Genomic DNA, 6,309 nt, shown 5'->3' on the forward strand with positions numbered 1-6,309 from the left:
GATTCGCACCCAGTTTTGCCAATCTTTATATGGGCAAATTTGAGGAGACTCATGTATATAGGTCTCCTATGGGTGCGGGTCTGGTGTTCTATGGCCGGTATATTGACGATTTGATTTTCATATTTAAGGGCTCATATGAAGAGGCTTTAGTATATTCATCATCTTTGAATGACAACGAATTTGGTCTAACTTTTACTAATAACATCCAGTCCTCCAAGATAGAGTATCTTGATCTCCTATTATCTTTCTCAGAAGTTGGAACCATTATATCTGAAACCTTTTTTAAAAAGGTAGATTGTAACAGCTTTTTGGATTACAACAGTAACCATTACCATAGTTGGAAAAAGAACGTACCATACGGACAGTTCCGACGCATTAGGCGGAACTGCAGTACAATTGAAAGCTATATAGTACAATCCCAAGTATTAAAGGATAGGTTCCTAGAGAAGGGTTATCCCTTGGATCTGATACTTAAGGGCTATCTCAGAGCCTTAGAAGACAATAGAAACAAATACTTAGTACAAGACAAAAAGAAAAATAACAAAAAATCTGTCACCATACAACAATCTAAGGACATGCTAGAAATACCACTATTCGTAACTGGTTATAGTAACCAATTTAGACAAATCAAGCAAATAATCCATAAACACTGGCCTATTATTTGTAATGATCCATATCTTAAGGAATACACTTCCAGAAAACCGAGGGTAGTATTTAGAAGGGCGCCCACGCTTAAGAACAAACTGGCCCCCAGCAAAGTGGTGAGGGATAAGGTGGGCAATCACAACTATAACATAGGAACTAACAGGACCTTTTTGGGCAATTTTTTACCAAGACATGGAATATTCAAATGTCTTAAATCGAGGTGTAACATGTGCAAAGTCGTGAAAAGTGGAACAAACACATTTTCTTCCAATCAGACAGGAGAACAATTTAAAATCACAAAGAGGATGTCATGTGAGTCCACCTATGTTGTCTATCTTGTCAGTTGTGTGTGTGGGGTCCAATATGTAGGACGCACCGGACGCACCATCAAAAAATGATGGGGCGAACACACTTATAACATCAAAAGGAAATTTTTGAAACACAGCCTCTCCAGACATTGTGCTTATGCACACAAAGGTAGTGCTAAAACACTCTCTATACTTCCTATAGAACAAATATCCCGAAATAGCCACAATGCTATGCTCACTCTACGACGTAGACAGACTTACTGGATCCACAAATTACACACGTTGGCCCCAGAAGGCCTCAATGAATGTGTGGATTTGGCAGCATTTGATTTATGAATATAAGTCATTTTCGCTAGAGATAAGAACTGGCTACACTTCTGAAACTGACAAATTGGTCCTCTGACCATATATATACATTTCTAACCATCTTGCGTATATATGTGTGTGTGGGTGGGTGTATGTATATATTTATATGCACACACATTATGGTTGCATATATGCACACACTTGTAGATGTACCAAATCTACAACCCATGAGTCCATTAGACATTTGTTGCTATAGGCCCACGTTGGAGTAATATAACCAGCTATTTATCATCATGTGTCCATATTTAGTTGTGAACACCATGTCTTACTAGATATGTCCTTTAGAGATTGGTATTAGTTTCTTTTCTCAGATCACTCATTTGATGGAATAATACAACCAACTAGTTATTATTACTTGTCTTTGTTTAGTTGTGAACATCATGTCACATTAGAGATGTCCTTTATAGATTGGTAGGTTTTTCCTCCCCCAATAACACATCTATATATGAGCTGTTTATAGATCGAACTATTACAACAATCTATCATATTTAGACACTTTAGGTAACATTATATTAACCCATTATAGACCAGTGTGTTAAATTTGACTGGATTTGATAGTATAATGATTGCTATCATATCTATCACATTAATTTATTTTAAACATATAATTTTGACCACTTATTGGTATCTATTAATATTATCTTTTTCTGATAGTGGTACATCTCATGCTTCCCATCTGGATGTACTCAGACATTTATTTGCGATTAAATTTAGTAGCAGTTATATATGACTGTTATGCACATTATATACATTTTATTTACTATTATGATTTTTTATTGAAATTTGACAACACTTTACTCTATGTATATTACTTATATGACTCGCATATTTTGCGCCTCTACACTATGAGATATGAACCCTTGTTATTAGGGTTAGTGCTTCTTGTTTTATACATATCCTATGGATATTAGTGGCCCATATGAAGCTATTCTGACTAAGCTATGTGAATATAACTTCAGGAATGTTCACTAGTTACAAACACTGCTCTTTATCCGATATATTTCCAATCAGTGTTAGAAACCTATGTAGTTGTAGTGTTTAACTGCAGACTTGGGTGATTTATGCCCCACTGTTGTAATCCATATGACACTATTAGTATGAATTGGCAGTAATGCTTATCTCCCCACTAGATAATTTTAGTGTTCGCCTGGGCTACGCTCTCTTTTTTTGGCCCCTTTATTGGTGCAATACGAGTTCTTCTCTCTCTACTAGATAATTCTAGTGTTCGCTTTAGTTAATCTTTTTCTCTGGCCCCTTTATTGGTGCAATATGAGTTCCACATATTACCGATTAGAAGGATGCACTATGGTTGCGATACATCTCACGCCCCTTATCATCATAACCCTATCAGCCAGCGCCACGTATCTGGATCAGGATCGCTACTGTGCGATCCTGACTTGACAGAAACATTGAGGCCGGGCATGCGCACTCAGCGCAGAGGAGGAATGTAGACATCGCCAACGCCTACTTTTGAGCGTATGCAGCGATTGGGCCACATCTGACTGTGGCTTGTCATGCGCATTGAGCGCCTGTGGACGCCGACTTAGTCGGCGGCGAATTTAAATTACACACAACCAGAAACTATGAGATAATAGCTGATTGAGACATCTATTTATTTCTTTAAAAGAACTTAACGTTCACTAGTATTGGAATTGCTGTGCTCTGTCTGTTCCCAATCATGCATGTCACCTGAAATTAATTTGCCTTTATACAACATGTCACTCATAACAAGGTATGACCTTTATAAGTTTAGTGAAATGATAGCTTAAAATCAAATGTAATATGAACAATACCAACTAGAAAAATATATATATACAAAAATTGCTATTAAGCATTGCCTCCCATACTGTGTATGGTTGACATTATGCTGTATGCTTTAATGTGTGCTTCATAAGTTTTTTAAGTATATTTGACTAAACAAAATTAGCATGAATAATATTAACTAGGAATGTATGAAATCCGTATTATGCATTGTATATTATATTGTACACTGTTTATGTTTATGTTTTAATGTGTGTTCTATATGGTAGCAACTGATTGGTTGGGATCATATTACTAATTAAGTGGACCCATCCCACTACCACCTGTTTAATATCAATTAATTTAGGTTTAGGGTATATCTAGCAAGTGTTCAGTAAACATTTTATGAAGCCTGATGAAACAGCCATTGGCTGAGAAACGCGTTGCCTGTTATTTTTACAATTTTATTAAAGTCACTTTTTAATATTTTGAACACTTGCTGCATCTTTCTTTGGGATATATATCTTTTATCCTTCTCCTGAGGAATATTTCCTTTTCTGGACCAATTGTGGGATCCTTTTGCACCTCTGAATCCATTTGGATGTCCGGCCACAAGTCTGTTGGGTGACTGAATTGACCCCTTCATGCCTCTATAGCACCACAAGAGGTGCTTTACACTTTGTGAGTATTATTCTTCTCTTTGCTTGTATTGACACCTTTGAACCAGCAATACTAGGCCATATTGGCACCTGTGTTTCCCTTCTGCCTATACAGACATCAGCTCCTGTGCAGGAAGTTGGTCTTCTGGGTGACCAAATAGATCCCAGACCGTATATCTAGCACTAACTGAGGTGCTCTACTAAACGTGAGTTTACTCATTACTTTAAGATCTATTTATTCTGGATCAAACAATATTGGGCCATGTGGCGCTTCTGTCTTTTCTCTTCACTATTTTAATGTATAAAAAATCGCCAAACCGGAAACGGTCAATGTAAGGGATTTCCGGTTGTAATTTCACAACTCCTATATAAGGCCATCAGTCCTTAGTAAACACCAGTCTTGATAAAGGCCTAGAGAGGGCCGAAACGCGTAGACAGCACTGGTAAGTACTACTTAACACACCACTCATATCTGGTCGCACAGTAGATTGCACACGTAGTGCCCCAAATTTGGAGTAGGAGGACCGACCAAGCATCTTTTTCCATCTCCCGGTTCCTAAAATCCATGCCATATACACGTCCCCTGATAGGGGACATAACAAGGATTAAACTGATAGGAATAGTACTACTTAACACACCTTATAATAATGCAGAGAGAGGCAACGCAGAGAGAGGAGTCTGAGGAAGGGGAGTCAGAGGAGGAAGGTGGTTTTGAGGAGGTGGAAGACCAAACACAGCAGGCATCCCAGGGGGCTTGTTGTCACCTTTCGGGGACCCTTGGTGTTGTACGTGGCTGGGTGGAGGAAGAGACCTTCAATGACATCAGTGAGGACAAGGAACGGGACATGGCTAGCTTGGTATCCAACCTTGTGCAAATGGGGAGTTTGCGGTTGTGCAAATGGACTGTTTGCAGTTGTTTGCGGTGCGTTAAATGGGGAGTTTGGTCTGTCACTGTGAAACGGGCGTAACCCTTACACTACCTGATCGATACAACATCATACCTGATGTTTTAAAGCACGTTATTCCAAACAATTTAGGAATGTTAGGTGATTTATGCCCGTTATGGATTAAAACCAGACTCTGCATCAACTATGTAATTTTCCGCTGGAGTTTTGACATGGACCCCCCTCCGGCATGGCACAGTCCAGGTGTTAGTGCCCTTGAAACAACTTTTCCATCACTATTGTGGTCAGAAAGAGTCCCTGTGGGTTTTAAAATTTGCCTGCCTATTGAAGTCATTGGCGGTTCGCCCGGTTCGCCCATTCGCAAACTTTTGCGGAAGTTCACGTTCGCAGTTTGCGAACGCAAAATTTTATGTTTGCGACATCACTATCCCAGAATAGAATGTTACATAATGATTATATAACAGTAACAACGAGGAATAAATGGAAAAAGTATTGTATTCCCTCTTGTCCAAAATGTTCTTTAGACTGTATTACCAAACTTGTCCCATTATTTATTATAATGGTGATATTATTAGCAAGAAGGACTATTACAAAACTATGGACTGAAAAAAAAAATCCATCTATTGCAATGCTCAAGAAAGCAATATGGCAACAAATAATAACAGAGAAATATGATACATTATGTGACCCTATAGGGAGAATACAATCCTTTTTGAATAAATGGGAACAATATATTAAAATAATGAATGAAGAAACTAAAAAAAATTATATATAAAGATTTAAAAAAAATGTGTAATCTAATAGGTTGATGAGAACTGGCCAATATAGTAATAGAGAGAAATTTAGACTAGACCCCACAAGGGATAAGTATCAGTCTTGATGAATAACCTTTTTAATTGTATTATTTATAAATGTATCAAGGTCATACTACTAATTTTTAATGACTATATAACCGTGTATTAATGATATATGTACTTTGTATTTTTTCTTTTTTTTCCCTATTTTCCTTCTATTTCCCCTGCTGGGCATGGTGGTGTGTGCCTATAATCCAAGCTACTTGGGAGGCTGAGGCTCATTGATTTTTGCGTTTTATTTATAATTGTATGTGAGTTAAAACAAAAATAAAAAACACCTTATTAAACCCCTCTGATCAGTACTACACACTGGGAATGCTATTGATCAGCCTTTTGTTTGCATCTGTGAGGGTTCTGAGATTCCTCTCATTCTATCCCTTTTGCAGGAGTCTTTCCTACCTACGTGCTATGGTTGTAATTTTTGGTTTATCACATTGCCAGTTGCCTTCATTTGCTGAATGAATTGGGGCACTTAGCACAAATACAAATGTTAATGGCATGAACTCCTACTAATTAACAAAAACAAAAACAGGCGAAATAAGGCCAGTCATCAGCCTAATGAGTGTCTATAAATCGAGCACATTGTGTTCCCCTTACAAACCCAGCTCTATAGTATTTGGCAACACTTTACAAAGAAATAATAAATAAAATACCAATTGGGCATCATCATTTAATGATAATTTTATTGGAACAAAGTCCCTATAAAATCAAAGTGCTGTGATATATGAGTATATATGCTTGTCCTGTCTTTCTTGAATTACAAACACATTTAGCAATTAACGGGCGGTGCTATGATATATAGATGACAAGATAGCCTGGAGCCAGTTCATTG

This window comes from Bombina bombina, chromosome 5 (assembly GCF_027579735.1).
Source record: "Bombina bombina isolate aBomBom1 chromosome 5, aBomBom1.pri, whole genome shotgun sequence".
Lineage (NCBI taxonomy): Eukaryota > Metazoa > Chordata > Amphibia > Anura > Bombinatoridae > Bombina > Bombina bombina.